The sequence below is a fragment of the Callithrix jacchus genome, chromosome 7 (assembly GCF_049354715.1).
Source record: "Callithrix jacchus isolate 240 chromosome 7, calJac240_pri, whole genome shotgun sequence".
Lineage (NCBI taxonomy): Eukaryota > Metazoa > Chordata > Mammalia > Primates > Cebidae > Callithrix > Callithrix jacchus.
The window spans coordinates 89,833,877-89,856,588 of record NC_133508.1 but is presented as its reverse complement, the minus strand read 5'-3'; the positions used below and the strand labels follow the sequence as shown (position 1 = coordinate 89,856,588).

Here is a 22,712-nt window from a genome sequence, read left to right as displayed (position 1 = left end):
AAGAATGTTTTTGGCTTTAGGATAAAAGCTGTAGGCCAGGTGGGTGGATCGCCTGAGGTCAGGAGTTAGAGACCAGCCTGGCCAATATAGCAAAATCCCTGTCTCTACTAAAAAGACAATAATTAGGTGGGCATGGTGGCGGATGCCTGTAATCCCAACTACTTGGAAGGCTGAGACAGGAGAATCACTTGAAACCAGGAGGTGACAGTTGCAGTGAGCTGAGACCTCGAGATTGCACTATAGCTTGGGCTAGAAGAGTGAAACCCATCTCAAAAAAAAAAAAAAAAAAAAGAAAAGCTATAAATTTTCCAGTTTCTTGTTGAGTAAATAGTGAACTCTGGTGGATGGAACTGATTAATCACATTGGATGGTGATGGGAATGGTGGTGTGAGGACTTAAGCTATATAAAAGGCTGTCTTCTATTAATATGAATATTTCTTTCTTTCTCTTTTGAGATGGAGTCTCGCTCTGTCACCCAGGCTGGAGTGCAGTGGCGCAGTCTTGGCTCACTGCAACCTCTGTCTCCCAGGTTCAAGTGATTCTCCTGCCTTAGCCTCCCGTAGCGAGGACTACAGGCACGTGCCAACAGGCCTGGCTAATTTTTATATTTTTAGTAGAGATGGGGTTTCACCAGGTTGGCCAGGCTGGTCTTGAACTGACCACAAGTGATCTGCTTGCCTCGGCCTCCCAAAGTGCTGGGATTATAGGCGTGAGCCACTGTTCCCAGCCTTAATAGGAATATTTCTTTCTCTTTTCTTTTTTTTTTTTGAGATAGAGTCTCACTCTGTCGCCCATGCTGGAGTGTAGCGGCATGATCTCAGCTCACTGCAACCTCTGCCTACTGGATTCAAGCAATTCTCCTGACTCAGCCTCTCAAGTAGCTGTTACTACAGGGGCCTGCCACTATGTACCACTGATTTTTGTATTTTGAGTAGAGAAGGGGTTTCACCATGTTAGCCAGACTGATCTCGAACAGCAGACTATGATCAGCCCACTTTGGACTTCCAAAGTGCTGGTGTTACAGATGTGAGCCACTGGGCCTGGACAATATGAATATTTCTTAAGGCAATTGTAATGTCTAGGTTTAGTTTAGTTGTTGTTGTTTTTTTTAACTCTACTGAAACATTTCTAAACATTTACAGTCCAGTTTCTTGTTAACATTTCTAGGCAGTCAGGTGTGCCATTACCTCTCAATAATACATAATTTTATGTAAATATAAATGTCATTGTTCGTCATATGTAGAATAATATGCAATGTTTTGGTTACTAAGTCAAGATATTAAAGCCTTCCCATGAGGTTTTTTAGGACATAGTTGAAAGTCAACACTAATGACTTGCTAATGTTTCTAAAGTTTTTTTCAAACTGGTTAGGAAATATTGCAGAGAACCATTGTTCGAGGAAACAAAGTGCAAGTTTTAGACCTTCATTTTACATACAGTGGATCACCCACAGTATTTTCCCACTTCACTTTTAGAATCTATAATGGTGATTTTGAACTGAAAGTCTTGTTCTAGTTTATTATACAATCTTTTAGTTCCTTTGGATGGCATAATTTCCATATAAAGTTACAAAAACAGTAGTTCTGGAGCCTTTTTGGTAAGATTAATGAAAAGATGCATTTCTGTTTGCAATATGGTTTAGTTCTTTTATAACCTTTCGTGGTTAAGGTTTGGTGTTTATCTGCGAGACTTCATTTTATTAAAATGAAGAAAGTAAATTGTACATATTTTTATGATTTAATAGCACAACAGAGTCTATCTCAAAATTCTCTTTATTAAAATAAATTGACTGGGTGTGGTGGCATGTGCCTGTAGTCCCAGTTACTTGGGAGGCGGAGGTGGGAAGATTGTATGAGCCCAGCAGTTCTGGGTTGTAGTGTCCTATGCTGATCTGGTGCTGCATTAAGTTTGGCATCAGTATGGTAACCTCCTGGAAGTGGGAGACAATCAGATTCCCTAAGGAGAGGTGAACTGTGCCAGGCTGGGAATGGAGTAGGTCAAAACTCCCATGCTGATCAGTAGTGGGATCATGCCTGTGAATAGCCACTGCACTCCAGTCTGGGCAACATAGTGAGACCTCATCTCTAAATAAATAAATCAATCTATAGATAGATAGGGCTTGGCACGGTGGCTCACACCTATAATCCCAGTACTTTGGGAGGCCTAGGTGGGTGGATCACTTGAAGTCTGGAGTTTGAGACGAGCCTGGCCAACATGGTGAAACCCCGTCTCTACTAAAAATACAAAAATTAACTGGGCATGATGGTGGGCGCATGTAGTCCCAGCTACTCAGGAGGCTGAGGTGGGAGAATTGCTTGAAACCAGTGACCTGGAATGGGAGGCTGCCGTGAGCTGAGATCACGCCACTGTACTCCAGCCTGGGCAACAGGGGGAGACCCTGTCTCAAAAAAAAAAAAAAAAAAAAAAAAAAAAAAAGATAAGCCAGGCGTGGTGGCTCACACCTGTAATCCCAGCACTTTGGGAGGCCGAGTCGGGGAGATCATGAGGTCAGCAGTTCAAGACCAGCCTGGCCAACATGGTGAAACCCCATCTGTATTAGCTGGGTGTGACGGCGTGTGCCTGTAAACCCAGCTACTTGGGAGGCTGAGGCAGGAGAATTGCTTGAACCAGGAGCCAGGAGGCGGAGGTTGTAGTGAGCCGAGGTTGCACCACTCTACTCTAGCTTGGGCTACAAAGCGAGACTCCGTCTCAAAAAAAAAAAAAAAAAAAAGACAGACTAAGCAATGTCAAAATTTTGTAAAAGCATTCAGTCAGGATTTATATAAACTTCAGTCTCCATTTTAAATTTTCAATTGAGCAGGAGAAACAATCCCTAAAAGGTAATTGAAATAAAACACTGCCATTTTGAAACTTGAACTTCACAATACGTCATGTAGGCCTTTTTGTGATTCTGGTGTTCATTGTCCTTTTTTTTTTTTTTAGTAGTAGCTGAGGTAAATTATTTTTGAAGTTATTGTGAGGTCACTCTTGGAAATTTCTGCTCTATGTTTAAAAAGCAAGGTTGAGATTCTTTAATGTGGCATTCAGGATTTAGTTCCAGCTTGATCATTCCACTCCTGTTTTTGCATCCAGTTCTTCCAAGATTCCAGGTTTATGGAGTTTTCCTTGATTCTTTTACCTTGTATTACTTATTTGTGTAATAAAAGCTTTCCCTGTACTGTGTGTCATCTTTCTGGTAAGTGTTTCACATATATTATTTCTAACTCTTATTAGGGATATTATAAGGTCATTGTATTACTACATGTTTTACAGCTGAGGGAACTAAGGCTTGGTGAGTTTTACTGATTTTCCTAAGCTTAAGCTCACATTCATGATTCAAACTCATATATCTAACTCATATATCTCTGACTAGAAAGTCCACACACTTTTTTTCATCCTGTGAATCTTGTCATGTTCAGTGTGTTTTTTTTTTTGAGATAGAGTCTTGTTGTGTCACCCAGGCTGGAGTGCTGGAGTGCAGTGGTGCGGTCGCAGCTCACTGCAACCTGCATCTTTCAGGTTCAAGCAGTTCTCCTGCCTCAGCCTCCTGAGTAGCTGGGATTACAGGTACCTTGCCACCATGCCTGGCTAATTTTTTGTATTTTTAGCAGAGACAGGGTTTCACCATGTTGGTGAGGCTGGTCCTGAACTCCTGACTTCAAATGGTCTGCCTGCCTCAGCCTCCCAAAGTGCTAGGATTAGAGGCATGAGCCACTGCTCCCTGCCCATCCAGGATTTCTAAAGTGTGTTCCTTAGGAGCGAGGAAATGTTCTTTAGTCAGATAAGTTTGGGTTTTCAGCTTACTGTATCCCTCAAGTAGGAGTTAGCAAATACACATTAGTATTCTAAAGACTGAGGAATAAAAGAAACTTCTTTAACTTTGTTCAGATATGTATTACCCCAATTTTTTTTTTTTTTGAAATGGAGTTTTGCTCTTGTTGCCCAGGCTGGAGTGCAGTGGTACCATCTTGGCTCACTGCAACCTCTGCCTCCCAGGTTCAAACAATTCTCCTGCCTCAGCCTCCTGAGTAGCTGGGATTACAGCTGTGCACCACCATGCCCAGCTAATTTTTGTTTTTTTTGAGATGGAGTTTCGCTGTTGTTACCCAGACTGGAGTGCAATGGCACGATTTCGGCTCACCGCAACCTCTGCCTTCTGGGTTCAAGCAATTCTCTTGCCTCAGCCTCCCACGTAGCTGGGACTACAGGCGCGCAGTACCATGCCGAGCTAATTTTTGTATTTTTAGGGACGGGGTTTCACCATGTTGACCAGGATGGTGTCGATCTCTTGACCTCGTGATCCACCCGCCTCGGTCTCCCAAAGTGCTGGGATTACAGGCTTGAGCCACCGTGCCGGGCCTTTAATTTTTGTATTTTTAGTAGAGATGGGATTTCACCATGTTGGCCAGGCCGATCTAGAACTCCTGACCTCAGGTTATCCACCTGCCTTGGCCTCCCAAAGTGCTGGGATTACAAGCGTGAGTTATTGTGCCCAGCTATATTATCCAAACTTATTTGGTTGTGGAACCCATTTTTTCCACATAGGACTTAGTAATACACCTTTTACTGATCGGATGTAGGTCAACTTTTATCTGTTTTTTTTTTTGTTTGTTTGTTTTTAATTTTTATTTATTTTTTTATAGACAGGGTTTTACCATGTTGGTCAGGCTGATCTTGAACTCCTGATCTCAGGTGATCTGCCCACCTTGGCCTCCAAAGTGCTTGGATTACAGGCATGAGCCACCATGCCCAGCCAACTTTTATCTGTTTTTTAAAGTCTCACCCTTACCATATCCGAGACTATTTGAACTCTCAGATGATAGGCCCTGATTATGCTCTGAAGGAGCTCATTCCGCTCATTATTAGAATATTAGCAGTATTATTTCTTTTATATTTAGCCCCAAATCTAGCATTTCCTCTAGTATATATCCTTTTGCTCTTTTACTCTTTAAAATTACACAGAATAAATAATCGCTTATCTTAATATCTAAAGATGACAAGTGATTAAATGAGAAGCTGTAGAGTCAAACTGTCTGGGTTCAAATTTTAGTTCTACTTTCACTTCGTGATCGTGGGCAAGTTAATAACTTCTTTGTGCCTCAGTTTTCTCACCTGTAAAATGGGCCTAACAATAATACATCAGTGGGTCAAATTAGTTGATATATGTAAAGAACTAATTAAATAGTGTATTGGTTCAGGTCCCCTGGGAAGCAGTCATTGAAATGGAGGTAGTAGTGCAAGAGGTTTTATGGGGTGGAATGCTTGTGAAAGGAACTGAGGAGAAAGCAGAATTGGTTAGAGAGAGCCTCAGTCTGTGATGTGGATCTGAAAAAAATCTCAGTCAACCTAACAGGGAACTTCAGAGCACATATTGCCTGCTAGAGGAGTCCTGCATGGGCAGAAATGGCCAGATTCTGGTACACCCACCATGTTTAGTCACTGGCTAGAGCTGTCCAAGGACAGTGTTATCATGACTGGGAAGCTGAGATGAATTCTGGACATGCTGCAGCTAGAGGCTGTTAGCTAACCATACTCCTTGGACCTGAATGGCAATTCTTTTTTTTTAAGGAAGGGAGGGAGGAAGGAAGGGATGAAGGAAGGAAGGAAGGGAGGAAGGGGGGAGGGAGGGAGGGAAGGGAAGGAAGGAAATCAAGCAATGAGAGAGACATTGCCGACCTGGATCTAGAGGTTTACAAGTTGATTTCTTTTTTTTTTTTTTCTTTTCTTGAGAGAAGGAAAGAAAAAAAATGAGTAAAGGAGAGGAAGAAAGAGAAAGAGAAAGAGGGAGGGTGAACGGAAATATTGCTTTATTCTGAAAAAAAAAATGGGTATTAATAATGGTCAATCAATGTTTCATTTAAACCTATGAGTAGGTGTGATGTGGTATTGACAAGAATGTATATTTTGTGTATTTGAAGTGGAGAGCTCTATAAATATTTATTAAGTTTACTTGTTCCGGATCTGAGTTTGAGTCCTTGATATCCTTATTCATTTTCTGTCTCATTGAATGAAGTCTCTATGTATCTGGGTGTTAGGATTGTTAGCTCTTGTTGTTGCATTGATCCTTTTACCACTATATCTTTGTTACTTTAAAATCTATTTTATCCGATATGAGAATTGCAACTGCTGCTTTTTATTTATTTATTTTTGCTCTCCATTTGGTTGGTAAATCTTTCTCCATCCCTTTGTTTTGGGTCTTTTTGTATCCTTGCATGTGAAACAGGTCTGGATGTAACATGCCATTGGGTTTTGACTGTGTCTTTTGATTGGGGGATTTAGTTGATTTAAATTTAGGGTTACTGCCATTCGATGTTAACTGGCTGTTTTATCCATTCGTTGATGTAAATTCTTCTTTATGTTGGTGCTCTTTACTTTTTGGTGTATTTTTAGAAAGGCTAATACTGGTTGTTTCTCTCTGTGTGTAATGCTTCTTTCAGAAGCTCTTGTAAAGCAGGTCTGGTGGTAATAAAATCTCTGAGTACTTGCTTGTTCATAAAAGATTTTATTTTTCCTTCAGTTGTGAAGCTTAGTTTGGCTGGACATGAAATTCTGGGCTGAAGGTTCTGTTCTTTGAGGATGTTGAATATTGGCTCCCACTCTCTTCTGGCTGGTAGAGTTTCTGCTGAGAGATCTGCTGTAAGTCTGATAGGCTTGCCTTTGTGGGTAACCTGACCTTTCTCTCTGGCTGCCTTTAGTATTTTCTCCTTCATTTCAACCCTGGTGAATCTAATGATTATGTGCCTTGGGGTTGCTCTTCTTGAGGAATATCTTTGTGGTGTTCTCTGTATTACCTGGGGTTGAATGTTGACCTGCTTTGCTAGTTTAGGAAAATTTTCCTGAATAATATCCTGAAGGGTATTTTCCAGCTTGGATTCATTCTCTCCGTCACATTCAGGTACACCTATCAAACGTAAATTTGGTCTTTTCACATAGTCCCACATTTCTTGGAGACTTTGCTCATTCCTTTTTATCCTTTTTTCTCTAATCTCATCTTCTTGTTTTATTTCATTAAGTTGGACTTTGACCTCTGATATCCCTTCTTCTGCTTGAACAATTCGAGTGTTTAAACCTGTGCATACTTCTTGGAGTTCCTGTATTGTATTCTTCAGTTCCATTAATTCACTTATATTCCTCTCTAAGTTGTCTATTCTCAATAGGATTTCATCAAATCTTTTTTCAAAGTTCTTAGTTTCTTTACATTGGGCTACAACGTGTTCTTTTAACTCACAGAAATTTCTTATTATCCATTCCCTGAAGCGTGATTCTGTTACTGGGATGCGCTCGTTCTCCATCAAGCCTTGTTCCATTGTTGATGTGGAACTGTGATCATCTTTAGAGGGAGAGGCGTTCTGATTTTGAGTATTCTCAGCCTTTTTACGCTGGTTTCTTCCCATCATTGTAAATTTATCCTCCTGTCGTCTTTGAAATTACCTACTTTCAGATTAGGTCTCTTGAGTGGACGTCCAAGTTGGTAGTTCCCAGGGCCAGAACAGTGGCGTTAAGATTGATGGTGCTTTTCTGCCCAGGATTCTCCTGTCTGGCTTCCTTCTTGTGTCCGTAGTAGGCGACTCTGCCTTCCTGGGGCTCCAAACCTTGGTCAGAAGGGGAACTAGTCTCGTTTACTCTGCGCCGAGAGCTGCCGCGCCGAGGTGCTGTCACAACCGCTGCGCCGGCCTCAGGAGTTGTGCTGGGGACCCGTGTGGGTCCTCCAAACCTCGGTCAGAAGGGGAGCCAGCCCTGTTTACTCTGCTCCGAGAGCTGCCGCGCCGAGGTGCTGGCGAAAACGCTGTGCCTGCCACAAGAGTCGCGCTGGTGACCGATGTGGCTCCTCCACTGGGAATCTTCTGCTCTGTGAGCAACCAGAATTTGTCTGAAAGTGTGGCGTCCTCTAGTTCTCTGCGCTTTCACTGAGAGCTGCAATCCCGAGATGTTAGCGATCGGCCATCTTGGATCATTCCGGCAATTCTTTTTTGAAGGAAGATCCAAGTGACTGCCACAGTCCATTTCTTGTGATGCACAGATCCATGTCTTCAGTTTCTGAGAGCATCTCCTCCAGGGGAGGAAATGTAGAGGGAGATTAGTGAGACAGGTCAGGCTCATCACTGTAGCTGGTCTCATAGTCACAAGGTTCTAGAGCCATCTCCACTATGCCATCTAAATTGCCCTTGCCCTCAGCTGTCATTTCTGCTGGTGTTGGTTGTTTACCTAGTGGTATGACCCAAACCCTCATTTCTGACGAGTCTGAGAACCATACCCTTCTCAGACTGGAGTGGTTGCATTTGTCCATTTATAGTCACAACTGGGCAAGGAGTACTAAGTGGTATCTTATCCTAGGGAATCATCTGAGTCCAATACATACTCCTCCTTGTTCCCATTGTGTTATAGCAGTCCTACTTCCTCCTGAGGATGAAGGTTAATTAATCTTGCCAAGATGGACATTCTTTTTACTGCTTTCTGATCCTTGGACACAAGGAATACTCAGTATTCAGGCTACAGCTGTAGTTTACAATAAAACTTGTAGTTTATTGTGACCTTTGATGTGTCTCCTGGCAAAAGTGTGCCCACGTTGGGTACCAGGACCTCTAACTTCATAGAGCCCCACATTGCAGAGATGGAAAGCACAAACTAGATCATTGGGAATGATGACAAGTAGGGGTTAGTTCTCTTTCCATTTTTTGGCTCTCAGATCCATGTATTCTTACTGGGATCCAGCTCTGAGTCAGTGCACATACTGCATACAAGAGGAGAGCACACCATTTTTTGTCTATGAGCTAGTACATTAGCTGTGCCTTCAGCAGGCTGTTCTTTTTTTTTTTTGAGGTGGAGTTTCGCTCTTGTTACCCAGGCTGGAGTGCGATGGCGTGATCTCGGCTCACCGCAACCTCCGCCTCCTGGGTTCAGGCAATTCTTCTGCCTCAGCCTCCTGAGTAGCTGGGATTACAGGCATGCGCCACCATGCCCAGCTAATTTTTTGTAGTTTTAGTAGAGACAGGGTTTCACCATGTTGACTAGGATGGTCTTGATCTCTTGACCTCGTGATCCACCCGCCTCGGTCTCCCAAAGTGCTGGGATTACAGGCTTGAGCCACCGTGCCTGGCTTCTTTTTTTTTTTTTTTTTTTTGAGACGGAGTTTCGCTCTTGTTACCCAGGCTGGAGTGCGATGGCGTGATCTCGGCTCACCGCAACCTCCGCCTCCTGGGTTCAGGCAATTCTCCTGCCTCAGCCTCCTGAGTAGCTGGGATTACAGGCACGTGCCACCATGCCCAGCTAATTTTTTGTATTTTTAATAGAGACAGGTTTCACCATTTTGACCAGGATGGTCTTTATCTCTTGACTTTGTGATCCACCTGCCTCGGCTTCCCAAAGTGCTGGGATTACAGGCGTGAGCCACTGGGCCCGGCCCTTCAGCAGGCTATTCTAATACTCTGTAAGACTGGGTGCTTTCATATGGAGCTGTTGTGGATATGACTACTGGAGCTCATGGTTATGAGCCTACTGCCACAGATCTTTCACTATGAAGTGATTCCTTTGGCTGGATTCCATGTCTGCTGATTAAATACTGTATAAGTCCATATTTAGTGTACTGGCTAGGTCTCTCTATGGACAGGAAAGGCAAACTCATACCTGGAATGAGTGTCTTCCTGTGAAGACCAATCACTGGCCCATCCAAGATGGAAGAGGCACAGTGGAGTCAGCTTGCCACTTAATAGCCTGTTGATTTGCCTGAGGCATAATGCTATATAGGGGCTTGGTGTTCGTCTTTGTTACTCATAGGTTGGGTGTTCAGAGTTGGCCTTGGTAAATGGGAGTCCATATCTCCTTCTCTGCTTCCGTCTCTTTCTGCCACAGTGACCTCCATTCATGTCCCCATCATGCCACTTCTGGGTGACCTATGTCAGCTAGATAAGTCATTTTGTCCACTTGGCTGTTCAGTGGCTCTTCCATGCTTGGATACTTTCTGGTGGACATTAACACATGGAACAGAGATTTTCATACTTCACATCCACTCCCGTATGTTCATTCATTTGCCTCTACCCATACCTCTTGCCTTTGTCCTTCTTCTTAAAGGCCTCTAACCAGTTGGCCAGTCTATTTGCCATTGCCCGTGAATCTATATATTCTCACCCCAGGCTGTTTTTCTTTCTGCATAAAATTCATAACCAGGTGCACCACTGAAAGCTCTGTCTGTTAAGATTTTCCCTTTTCATTGTCAAGGTCACCCCTAAGTATGGCTATAATGAACTTGTTTTTTACAGCTTTCATTTGCACACTGAGCTGACCTACTTATAAGCAAAGCTTTGGCTTTTTTCTCCTTAAGTTGGTCATATGAGATACCCCAAACAGCTATAGATGTGAGCTGAGGAAGGGGTGCTGGTGTGGTGGGTGCCAGGGAGGTCTTGGCTGCCCACTTACAGAAGTGTCCTTATGCCCTTCGGTTCTGTTTCATTTTGATCCTTGATGTGCCATTTCTATCTTATAATGGATTGATGCTGAGCTCACCTGGCTTTATGACCTGGCGAGTTCTAGTGAATGCAGCTCATTATGGAAAGTCTGGACACATGGTGCGTAGCGATGAAGCATTCCATCTCTTACCAGGATATAGTTGCACACCAGGAGCTGTTTTCTAATAGCATGGCTTTCCTGCAGAACTCTAGGGGCCTGCATTTTTATTCTCTTCCTTGCTATAAACTCTACACTGCATCTTTTCCCACCATTTGTACCTCCAACCACATAGGGATTGCTTGCACTACAGCTTGGACTTGCTGCAGAGTTATTGCCCCCACTCAAAATTGGCAGCCTTTCATGTCAACCAGTATATGAGCCACAGCAGTATTCCTGTGTATAGAATGTGTTACTTCTAGAATCTGAAGGAGCCTACCGGACATTGTGCTTCCTTTTTCTTAGTCAGGGTTGCAAGATGCAGCTATTTGTCCTTTGCTTTGGAGGGGATGTGTTGGCTTGATTGTGACCACTGGACTCTTCAAAATTCATTGAAATGGCAGATCCCTGAATATTTGTAGCGTTTTTCTTTACTCCTTCAGGAACACATATACCTCACCAAGTCTTTCAGCATGCTAGCCACCTCTTGCTCATCTTGCATGATCAACATATATTATTGATGTAATGGATCTATGTGCTGTTCTGAGTCCAGATCTCTGCAGACTATATTATGATAAAGTGGAGTTAACATAGTCCCAAGGCAAAACCATAAATGCATTTTCTTGTTTGTTCCATGTGAAAGTGAACTGTTTCTGATCCACTTATTTGCCATATAAATGGCTGCATGCCATGTACCCAAGGCTATATTTATCTGCTGTAACAAACATACATCTAGCATGGCAATATGGTCATGGCTGCTACTTGTTTGAGCTTGTGGTAGATCCAGCTGGTTCCTACAGGGGCCAGACTTTTGAATTAAATTGATGTATTTGGGGACTACTACCCTTGAATCTTTGAGATCCTTAAAGGTGACACTAATCATTGCCATTCCCTTTACCTCTGTCCCCTACACAATTTTGGTTTTGATTTACACCCAGGGGATGGAGAGATAGTTTCAGAAGGTTTCACCTGGCCATTTCCTGTGAAGACCCAGTGTGGGAGTTACCCCAACTGCCAAGTATGCCAATCCCATTTATACATTGAAGGATTAGAGAAGTGACTACTGGGTAGGTCTCTGGACCAGTGGACCCATTATAAGCTAGACTTTTGCCAGGACTCCATTTATTACTTGATTTCTGTATTCCTACTCCTATAATAGGGCCACAATGATGCTCCATGTTTCTGTATACCAATATCAAATCAGACTCTGTAACCCATAGTCTTTGAAATGTCTGGGTATTTTCCTTTCCCTACTTTATAGTTGCCTGAGTAAATGGCCATAGGTTCCTTTGGAGATGGGAATCATTTTACACATATATACACACACACATGTGTGTGTGTGTGTGTGTGTGTGTGTGTGTGTGTGTGTGTCTAGACCAGAAAACTGGCTCAGGTCCAGGAACTGGGAAAGGGAGGTTTTTATTGGTGCAGTCAGCCTCAGCCACCGTCTTATCCAATTCTTGTCTTGTTTTGATTATATATATTAAGCAGCACTGATTTTGACTACTTGTTTTTTTCCTTATGGCCCTATATTCTTTTTTTTTTTTTTTTTTTTTGAGTCTTTGTCTCCCAGGCTGGAGTGCAGTGGTGCAATCTCGGCTCACTGCAACCTCCACCTCCTAGGTTCAAGTGATTCTCCTGCGTTAGTCCCCTGAGTAGCTGGGATGACAGATGCCTGCCACCACACCTGGCTAAATTTTGTATTTTTAGTAGAGATGGGGTTTCACCATGTTGGCCAGTCTGGTCTTGAACTCTGGACCTTAAGTGATCCACCCATTCTGGCTTCCCAGAGTGCTGGGATTACAGGCATGAGCCACCGTGCCTGGCCTGTACAATATTCTCTTAACTATTTCCACAGCTCCCTGAAAGTTAAAGTTTTATTGGCTGCCTTTTGACATGAATCATAATGGTAACGGTTTACTAGCTTCTGGTGTTTAAGTGCCACCACCTGGCCTCTATGAGCTATCAATGAACCTTTTTGTTAGAGGAGCGGAACCACTGAACTTCTTAGTGATGCTGGTACCTCTCTCACGAGTATATTCCTGATGCCTTTGATGAATGGTCTTCTGTCCTCACATGGTATATACAACTCTATCATGCCCACTTTTCTGAGCCTTTTAATACTGTTCTCTACTCTCTGCTATGTCAATTCCATCATTAAAATCTCTTAGGTTGGGCCATCATTTTCTCCAGGCTCCTAGGAGCCACCCAACAGCCAGTTTATACCGTCTCCTAGGTCCCTGCCATAGTGTTAATTCTCATATCCTGAGACAGCCCCATCTCAACCAGTGAACTTGACCTTAGTCTAATGTTCCTACTTCCTTGATTAAGCACCTTGAAAATTTAGCACTGTGGTTTATGCCGGTCCTGCTGGTTTACTCTGGCTAATTCTTGCCGTTCTTTGGGGGATTATAGTCCCTGTTCTCCCTTATCAGGGGTTTAAGTGCTGCCACCTGGCACTTGGCAGGGTCCAAGATGTCTTTGGCAGGGTTAGCACTAGCTATTATCATCGCATCCAGTAATGCAGATGGGGCAGATCCCAAAGGAGCCCCTGTGTTGCCTTGCAGGTGAGAGACCTCTAAAGTGTGCTTCTGCACAGCAGGGAGTGCTAACTAATCTCTGAAGATTCAGAGTTCAAAGAATTTGGAAAATGACAGTCTTTGGGGGCAACTATCCATTTCTAACCTGTCTATCAGGCCTCTAGGTTTTCCATACCACTACCCTGACCTTGATATAACGACTCTGGCTTGGCTGAGCATTCAGTCATTGTGAAGCAGTGGTCTGTAGCCATCCTGAGTTTGTTCTTCAGCTTTTACTGCCTTCCATAGTAGGTGAAAACTAAGCGTGAAGGCCAACAGGCTCTTTGGTAACTCAGCTGTTTATGAGTTACCAAAGAGCCTGCTGGCCTTCACGCTTAGTTTTCAGTTGTTAGCTGCCCTTTCTGGGGAGCCAGGACAGTGTAACAGCTAGCCAACTCCATTGTTCTTATATGTTTTGTGTTCCCCTTCCCAAATATCTGGATCTTTACACCAGTCTGAGTGTTACTCTCTGGGAACATTCTCCCAAGTCATAACTTGGGTGTTAACAGTTGAGTCACCAGCTTGTGCCAGAGCCTGTCATGCCTCATGTACCACCTGGGATGAGATCTTCATTGTCAGTAGGGCAGTAAGTTATCTAGTTCCTAAACCTGATCTTACCTCCTGCTTTCTCAGTCAATTTCTGATACCAGCTGTGCCAGTTTGAGTCCTTTAGGAAGCAGCTGCTGAGACAAGAATGTAAAAGGTATATGAGGTAGGAGAGGATTTCTGTGAAAGGAAAGGGAGAGGAGGCAGAATTGTCAGGGAGAGTCTCAGAGTGTGATGCAGGTCTGACAGAGTCTCAGACAACACAGTGAAGACTCGAACAAAAATTGTTCATTGAAGGAGTTCTGCATTGGACAGAAATGGCCAGGCCTTAAGCCTATGTTATGAGCAGTCATTGGGTGGGGCTGAAGAGTGTGATTTCAGCTTGAAAGCTGGGCATCCTGAAAGGACTGTAGTAGGAGGCTGATAGCTAACTGTGTACCTAGAAGCTTATTGGAAAGTTACTTCATAAAGGTTGATATAATCGACACGCCTCCATGGCTGCCAGATGTAATAAGTACTAAGCAAATGTTAGGTATTATTGTTAGGATGATCTTTGATGACTTTTTTTTTTTATTTAAAAGATGGGGCTTCACCATGATGGCTAGGCTGGTCTTGAACTCCTGACCTCAGGTGATCCACCAACCTCGGCCTCCCAAGGTTACAGGCGTGAGCCACCACACCCGGCCTTGACGATATTTTTCTAAGTTGCTTTTATTCTTTATGAGTAAAAACCTTTTAGCATTCAGAGATCTGCATTTTACTTTTTTTTTTTTTTTTTTTTGAGATGGAGTCTTGCTCTGTCTTCGGGCTGGAGTGCATTTGCGCAATCTCAGCTCATTGCAACCTCTGCCTCCCGGGTTCAAGCAATTCTTTCGCCTCAGCCTCTAGCTGGGATTACAGGAGCATGCCACTATGCACTGCTAATTTTTTGTATTTTTAGTAGAGATGTGTTGGCCAGGATGGTCTCAATCTCTTGACCTTGTGATCTGCCCGCCTTGGCCTCCCAAAGTGTTGGGATTACAGGCGTGAGCCACCGTGCCTGGCCCTTTTTTTTCTCTTGAATATGTTTTTGTTTGTTAATATGTGATATGAACTGAAACTGAAAACAATATTTCACTGTGGTCTGGCAAATAGTAGGTGCCCAGGGAATGTTGGTTGAAATGGACCATGCAGTTCATCACTATAGTATAGAACATGATAATTTCCACTCTCCATATTCTGGACATTTCTAGTGCAGCTTGAGATTTCATTAGTCTGTTTCCTGATGACTTTTTTCCTATAATGGACAATTCAGTAGTTTGGGTCTTTTTATTTTATTTTTTCAAAATAAATTAACTTTTATTTGAAAGGAGACTTCTTTCCCCAACATGTATCTTCTAAGGATTCTATACTATATGATAAACTGCTTACCCATTGTTCCAATACCAAAATTTCTAACAGCACATATATATAGTTGTTCTAGGTAATAAATAAGGGTTGTCTTTTATTGATTAAAGGAATACCTAAACTTCAATAAATTTAACAAAAAAAAAATCGTACTTTAGTTTTGAAGTTTTTTTTCTCTTTATTTTTTAAATCATTTCCATCTTTCAAGAGATGCTTGTTTGAAGGGGAAATTTTCACTGAGTATGAAAATTTGTCCTAAGAGCAGAGTTTCCCTACATAGCTAAGTAGCAGTAGCTTCCGCCACATACCTCGCAAAAATAATAGGAACAACAACAACAATAATAATAATAATACTAAAGTTGAAATAGGCCATGAGTTTGAGGCCAGCCTGAGCAACTGAGCAACACGGGTGAGAAGGCGAGCCCAGCTTAAAAGAGAGAGAGAAAAAAAAATAATAATAATAAAAATCAGGCAGCCGATGGGGGACACTGAGCCAGAGACATCTGCCAGGACATGGATCTGGAAAGCCCTGTCAGTTCGGACGCATGCATGCCTGTCCCATGGAAATCCCACCGGGAAAGCCTCGGGAGGCCGAGGCAGAAGGATCACGAGGTCAAGAGGTGAAGACCATCGTGGTTCATGTGGTGAAACCACCTCTCTACTAAATATAGGAAAATTAGCCAGGTGTGGTGTCAGGCACCTGTAGTCCCAGCTACTGTGGAGGCTGAGGCAGGAGAATCGCTTGAACCCGGGAGGCGGGGATTGTGCCTGGGCAACAAAGAGAAAAACTCCGTCCAAAAAAAAAAAAAACAACAGGTGCACATGGCTAACGCTTTCTACACTATATAAAACCATTGGAGATCAGGCACGCACCCTCGATGGGGCTTGTGGCCCTGGAAAGAAAAGGCAGGATCGTGAGATGTGTGTGACAATTGTCTTTGTTTGCAACGCCCGTACTGTCAACTATGCATCCAGACTGGAAACAAGGACTGGAAAGAAACACACAAGACAAATATGACCAGGCCCTTTCTGTGTTCACGCCTGTCATTGCAGCAGTCTGAAAGGCCGGCTGGGAGGATGGCTGGAGTGCAAAAGTTTGAGATCATCTCGAGCTGTCAGTCAACACCACCTCCACCTCCTGGGCTTACAAGAACCCTGTAGTCTCAGTTACTTGGAGGCTGAGATCACCCGAGTCTAGGGAGGGGTGGTTGACGCTGCCATGAGCCTCGATCATGAGGTCGGGAGTTTGAGACCGGCCTCTCAGACCTGTGGGTGCAAACTGAAAGTAGGGCTGAAAAGCAAGTAGGAGAAGTTGGGCACGGGCAGTCCCAGCTATGCCCAGAGGAGGTGGGCCAAGGGGAAAGAGGCACTGTCGCATCCAATCCCTCATCACCGCCCTAGTGGGATTGCCCCCCGGCGGCCTGCTGGTTGACCTCAGATACAGCTGGCCAGAGGCTAAGTCCGGTGGCCGCTGCCAACATCCGGTCGACCCCGGAGTCCAGTTTTTAAGTTTTAACAGATATATTTTATTTTTTTTGGAGACAATCTTGCTCTGTCACCCAGACTAGAGTGCGGTGGCTCAATCTTAGCTCACTGCAACCTCTGCCTCCTGGGTTTCAAGTGATTCTCCTGGGTCAGCCTCCTGAGTAGCTGGGAGTACAGGCATGCACTACCATGCCCAGCTAATTTTTTGTATTTTTAGTAGAGATGGGGTTTTGCCGTGTTGCCCAGGCTGGTCTCGAACTCCTGAGCTCAGGCAATCCACCTGCCTCCAACTCCCAAAGTGCTAGGATTACAGGAATGAGCCACTGTGCCCAGCCAAAGTTTTAACAGATGTATTTTAAATACAACATGTTTTATAGGCGTCTACAAGTTTTTCATCTCTAAAAAAAATACTTAATTTTTAGGGCTCAAAAATTCCATTCTTCAAAAGAAATGTCCAAGTGTTTTCTTTTATAGCTTCAAACTTTCCGCACTTAACCACTTGACTGTTCCATGCCACCCCAGACAAGCATGACATGACTGAACTACTTCATGTATTACTGTCTTCCTCAAAAGAAAGTGTAAAAAGGAGTTCTTCATAAATGCATGTCTCTAATGCAATATCTAACACAAAATAAACTTTAAAAAGATAATTTCTTATTTGATTAGGAGTTTATCTTAGTAAAAGCAAACAAAGAAAATTTATGAAGCATAAAACTAGGGTTTCTTTTATACTCAAGATTTTTTTTTCTTTTTTTTTTTTTTTAAAGATGGGGTTTCACCATGTTGGCCAGGCTGGTCTTGAACTCCTGACCTCAGGTGATCCACCCACCTCAGCCTCCCAAAGGGCTAGGATTACAGGCGTGAGCCACCGTGCCTGGCATACTCAAGATTTTTAACTACTCAAAATGACAACAGTTACATCTTTAGGAGTATAATGTAGATACTAAATAAACCAGTTTTTTTTTTCCTTCTTAAAGAGTAAGAAGAATCAGAAACTTGGGGAAATCCAGAATTAAAAGAAAGAGAAAAAGATAAAGAGGAAAAAATGTCCTTCATTAGAACCATTTCATTATCAATAGCATCTTGGGCTGCAGGAATGAGATCTTGATTGTGATCTATATCTTATATAATAAGGAGAAGGTGATCATCTTCTGTACTGGTAATCATAGTCTTCATATCTGTCATATCCATGATCATTTCCTCCATCATAGTAAGAATCTCGACGTCTGCCACCACCTCCACTGCTGTCTTTACCACCACCTCCACCACCACCACTATGAGTTGTTCTGCCCATGTAGATGCCTGGTATAGGTGTGTGTGTTCTCTTGGTAATAGAATCATCCACCTGAATTCTTCTACTATCCAGCTCCATTCCATTTGCCCTTGCCATAGCCTCTTTTGAGTAATCTATTCTCTCAAAATAAACAAAAGCGAATCCTCGAGACTCATTGACACCATTCATATTGAGAACATATTGAGAACATACTTCACAAAGATTTCTCTCTGTTGTGTACAGACTGAGGCCAAGTACTCCAAGGCAAGTATTGGGCTCTGGATTTGCCCTTCTGCTAGTATGTTTTCTCTGGTTAGACATTGGAGAATGACTTTGGCTACTTCGCTGCCAGTGTTCTGGTGTATGTGATCTACTTCGAGATTGTCTCCTGAAAGAGAGGGATCTGTATCGAGTGTGTTAACGTCGATGAGAATGCCTCCTTGACCTCAACCTTGATTTTGATTTTGATCGAGAATGGGACTCAAGAGTGTTTGGAAACCCTTGCAGGGCTACAAGATTCTGACTTTCTCTCCTATTTTACATGAGCAGGAGTTCCTGTTAGAGATTTTGAGTGAGAGTGCGACTCATTTATGTAACCTATTTTGAGTGAGAGTGCGACTCATTTATGTAACCTAGGATCCATTCATTCTTCCAGATTCTTTTAATTCTTGCTTTCTACTTCTCTTCCAGATTCTTTTAATTCTTGCTTTCTACTTCTCTTGATTCTTGAGTTTTTCACTTTTTATGTTTTGCATATTCTTCCCCAATTCAAACAATTCAAAATAGCCTTAAAAAAATTCAAGTGCTGGCCAGGCGCGGTGGCTCAAGCCTGTAATCCTAGCACTTTGGGAGGCCGAGGTGGGTGGATCACCTGAGATCAGGAGTTCAAGACCAGCCTGGCCATCATGGTGAAACCCCATCTTTATTAAAAAAAAAAAAAAAAAAAATTCAAGTGCTTCTGTCTTACCAATCTTCTGATCAATTTTTCCCACATTGAATTTTAACTTTCTGATTCTTAATACATTCTATTAGCCTTCCTTTATCTTGATTTATCTTCCACATTCTTGGAAAAACTCTTCAGTTTCTTCACAAATACTAATTGTGCCCTTCAAGTTGTTCTCTACATCACTCATGTTGATGGGGTGCTCCCCAAAACTGATTAAGAGACAAGTCTTGGCTCGATGGCTGACAGCCTAATCAACCCGCTGACTGAACCATGGGGAAGAGGAAAGAATTGGCAACAGTAGCTCTCTGCTCCACTCCCACTTGGTTGCAGGCTCCAGCAAAATGGTGCCGACCTACTCTGTTTTTATTAAATTTTTTTTTTTAGTTTAGGTCTGTTAGAGATTATTTAGTTCAGTATTCTAATAATCTAATTTGGTTACATCTTTGGAATACTGATTATTCGATCCAGCAGATTCAACTGTCATACTTTTCGTTCTTATTTATTTATTTATTTATTTTAAATAATAGAGATGGGGTTTTACCATATTGGTCAGGCTGCTCTCGAACTCCTGACCTTGTGATCCACCCGCGTCAGCCTCCCAAAGTGCTGGGATTGAACGCATGAACCACCGTGCCTGGCTCATATTTTTCTTTTTTTTTATCCATCACCTATTTCGTTACTGTGCCATAAATGGTCACATCCAAATCATTAATAAAAATGGTAAACAGGGCCAGGCATGGTAGCTCACATATGTAATCCCAGCACTTTGGGATGATGACTTGAACCCAGGAGTTAAAGACCAGTGTGGGCAACATAGTGAGACCCCATCTAAATTACTATTTTTTTAAATGTTAAATAGGATAAGACTGAGAATCAAGCTATAGGCTATGCCATTGGCAATGTGCCTTCAGATGGATAGGTATTTATGGTCAACACTATTCAGCCTGTTAGAAATTGACCATACTAAATATGACCCAAATTTCTACTTTTTTTTTCTTTTAAACAAGATCTCCTGTCACCCAGGCTGGAGTATGGTGCTTAGTCACTGCTCACTGCAACCTCTACCTCCTAGGCTCAAGCTGTCTTCCCACCTCAGCCTCCCCAGTAGCTGGGACTATAGGTGCATACCACTATACCCAGCTAATTTTTTGGTATTTTTTTTTTTGGAGAGATAGGTTTTACCATGTTGCCCAGACTGAATTTCTACATTTATTGCTTAAAAGACAATGAGTGTATATATATATATATATTTTTTTTTTTTTTTTCGAGACAGAGTCTTACTCTATAGCCCAGGCTGGAGTACAATGGCACCATCTTGGCCCACTGCAACCTCTGCCTCCCAGGTTCAAGTGATTCTCCTTCCTCAGCCACCTGAGTAGCTGGGGTTACAGGCACGCACCACAGTGTCCAGCTAATTTTTTTTTTTTTTTGAGACGGAGTTTCACTGTTGTTACCCAGACTGGAGTGCAATGGTGCAATCTTGGCTCACCGCAACCTCCGCCTTCTGAGTTCAAGCAGTTCTCCTGCCTCAGCCTCCCAAGTAGCTGGGACTACAGGCGCGCACCACCATGCCCAGCTAATTTTTGTATTTTTAGTAGAGACGGGGTTTTACCTTGTTGACCAGGATGGTCTCGATCTCTTGACCTCGTGATCCACCTGCCTTGGCCTCCCAAAGTGCTGGGATTATAGGCGTGAGCCACTGCGCCTGGCCATTAATTTTTGTATTTTTAGTAGAGACGGGCTTTCTTTCCTTTTTTTTTTTAAGACAGAGTTTCCCTCTTGTATCCCAGGCGGCAGTGCAATGGCATGATCTTGGCTCACCTCAGCCTCTCCCTCCTGGGTTCAGGTGATTCTCCTGCCTCAGCCTCCAGAGTAGCTGGGATTTCAGGTATGCACCACCATGCCTGGCTAATTTTTTTATTTTTTAATTTTTGGTAAAGATGAGGTTTCTCCATGTTGGTCAGGCTGGTCTTAAACTCCTGACTTCAGGTGATCCACCTGCCTTGGCCTCCCAAAGTGCTGGGATTACAGGTGTGAGCCACTGCACCTGGCCGACAGTGAGGATGTATCTTTATACATCTGTCCATCCACCATCCTTTGCAGACACCCACAAACCAAGGCTATAAAGGCGTTGAGGCAGAAAAGGAAATGAAGTTATTTGGTATGACTTATGAATCTATTTGGCTGTAGATGATTGCTGCTTTCCTTTCTAACTAAGTGCTTGCTTTTGACTTTTATCTGGATGATCTTGGAAAAGTGACTCAGTCTTTCAGGATTTGAGATTCTTACCAGTAAAATAATATGATTGGCAAGTTTGTAGAGACAAAGCAGAATGGTGACTGTCAGAGGCTGTGGGGAAGGGGAAATGGGGAGTTTAATATGTAGAGTTTCAGTTTGGGAAGATGAAAAAGTTCTGATGATGGATGGAGGTGATGGTTGCACAACTGTGTGGACATATTTAATGCCACCAAATTGTACACATTTTTTTTTATTTTTAAAAATGGGGTTTCCCTATATTGGTCAGGCTGGTCTTGAACTTCTGACCCCAGGTGATCCGTCTGCCTCAGCCTCCCAAAGTGTTGGGATTACAGGCATGAGCCACTGCGCCCGTCTCAAATTGTACACTTTTAAAAATATCTAAAATGGTAAATATGTATATTTTACCACAATTTAAAAAAAATCCAGGAAATAAGGAGTAGGCTAGTATTGAACAATAGTAACAAAAATGTTGAGGAACCACTACCTTTGTTGTTTTTAATTATATAAATATAATAACTCATATCAGGCTTAATGGTGACTGCAACAATTTTTATCAAAATCAGAAACAAAAGAAAATGTCTACCTTTGGCCGGGCGCGGTGGCTCAAGCCTGTAATCCCAGCACTTTGGGAGGCCGAGGCGGGTGGATCACGAGGTCAAGAGATCCAGACCATCCTGGTCAACATGGTGAAACCCCGTCTCTACTAAAAATATAAAAATTAGCTAGGCATGGTGGTGCGCGCCTGTAGTCCCAGCTACTCGGGAGGCTGAGGCAGGAGAATTGCTTGAACCCAGAAGGCGGAGGTTGTGGTGAGCCAAGATTGTGCCATTGCACTCCAGTCTGGGTAACAACAGCGAAACTTCGTCTCAAAAAAAAAAAAAAAAAAAAAATTAGAGAAATAAAAGGAAGGGGAAGGATAGTGGGACCCCTGAACAGTCTGCGAGGGAGTGTTACGTGTGTACTTGCATGTGTACATGCATGTGTATGTGTAGAAGGGAACAGATGAGACCTGGGGAAAAATATGATTGAATTAGATAGTCCACAGAATCACTGTTGAGAATAGATAAATGGAAGATAGAAGGCAAGTTCATGGGATATGTGTATCTGAACTTTTCTATATGATACATCAATCAGAGCATTTATCTGTGAGCTGCTATTGGGATTCTACTGTTAATACAGGTTTTGCTGTTAAGAGTTGAGAACCATTGGCTTAGAACTCTGGGTTCTTCTGACAGAAAGGTTTGTTATTTCAGGTTCAATTCAATAGTTAGTGGTCAGCATAGTTCCTAGAACATAGCAAATTGTCAGAACAATCATTGAAGAGATGGACATATAAAAATAATAATAGCAGACTTTTTCTTCTAGATTGTGTCATTAATTTTTGGAGGATTGGAAGCATATCTTGTATCCTACTTAGCTCCTCTTCTTTGAATCCCCTTCTGCTATTCCTGCTCTGTTTTAATGCCCTCTTTTCTTTGAAGTAACAATAGTTACTTGGAAAAAGGGATGAGTTTGCATATCCTCACACTTTGGTATGCAGTAGTAGTGCCTTCTTTATACTTCCTATTTTGTTACGCAGAATATCAAAAAGACTTAAGAGTTGCGATTTAACAAAGTTAATAATTTTTATTGCTTCATC

General features: G+C 42.6%; 1 protein-coding gene and 1 pseudogene across 3 annotated transcripts in view; one reads left to right on the top strand and one right to left on the bottom strand.

Annotated features, from left to right (window-relative positions):
* The window catches only part of ZFYVE9 (zinc finger FYVE-type containing 9), a 216,541-nt gene that overhangs the window by 6,579 nt on the left and 187,250 nt on the right, over nt 1-22,712 (top strand). The gene's annotated exons all lie outside the window — the stretch shown is intronic.
* LOC100410711 (transformer-2 protein homolog alpha pseudogene) lies at nt 17,740-18,189 on the bottom strand (annotated as a pseudogene).